This window comes from Otolemur garnettii, unplaced genomic scaffold (genome assembly GCF_000181295.1).
Source record: "Otolemur garnettii isolate 467f Iridium unplaced genomic scaffold, OtoGar3 scaffold00087, whole genome shotgun sequence".
In the NCBI taxonomy this organism is placed as follows: Eukaryota; Metazoa; Chordata; class Mammalia; order Primates; family Galagidae; genus Otolemur; species Otolemur garnettii.
This window is the reverse complement of record NW_003852482.1, coordinates 1,202,804-1,203,907: the sequence shown is the minus strand read 5'-3', so window position 1 is coordinate 1,203,907 and position 1,104 is coordinate 1,202,804.

Here is a 1,104-nt window from a genome sequence, read left to right as displayed (position 1 = left end):
AGCTATTTTTGTTGTTGTTGTTGTTGTTGTTGTCATTGTTGTTTGGCAGGCCTGGACCAGGTTCGAACCTGCCTGCCTCGGTGTATGTGGCTGGCGTCCTAACCACTGAACTACAGGCGCCAAGCCAGGACCCTGTCTCTAAAACTAGCTGGGTGTTGTGGCAGGCTCCTGTAGTCCCAGCTACTGAAGAGGCTGAGGTAAGAGGATCACTGGAGTCTAAGAGTTTGAGGTTGCTGTGAGCTGTGACGCCACAGCATTCTACCCAGGGTGACAGAGTGAGACTGTCTCAAAAAAAAGAAAAAGAAAAGAGTACATGCAGGTGTTCATGGTTTTCTCTTGTGTGGTCATTTTCAGGGCATGTCCCGCTGTGCTCCACTTTCTGTGGTATGGTGGAAAGCCTCATGTGTTGGTGGCTGGGGTTGGGTTCAAACCCACCACCCTCGGCAATTGGGGCCGGCACCCTACCCACTGAGCCACAGGCACTGCCCCAAGGGTCAATGTCCCTAATTACACAGTGAAAAATGTGGTGTGTCTTGGTCCCACCCACTGCTTAGTGCCTTTGGCCCTCTAAACTTGGAGAGTAAAAGCCTTCAATTGGGCGGTGCCTGTGGCTCAAAGGAGTAGGATACCGGCCCCATATACCAGAGATGGTGGGTTCAAACCCGGCCCCAGCCAAAAACTGCAAGAAAAATAAATAAATAAATAAATAAATAAAAATAAAAAATAAAATAAATGAAAAAGCCTTCAATTTAGGAGATATTTTCTTGTGCTATTTACTTCTTTCCCCTCTGCTGTGATTTGAAGGTGTCCCCCACAAAACATGTTGGAAACCTAATCCCCAAAACAATAGTGAGAGGTGGTGCCCAGTGAGGCCACAGGGATGGAGTGACTAGATGGATGCCATCATCTCAGAAGCTGGCTGGTCACAGAAGAGGGAGTTTGGGCTCCCCTATCCCAGTCTTGGCTCTTCCACCCTTCCCACTCTTCTGCACTGTGAGGACAAGGTTCCTCAATGTCCAAGGCACCATTGGGAAAACAAAGAGCAGGTCCAGCACCTTATTACTGAACATGGCAGCCTACAGAGCTGTTAGAAATGTCCTTCTG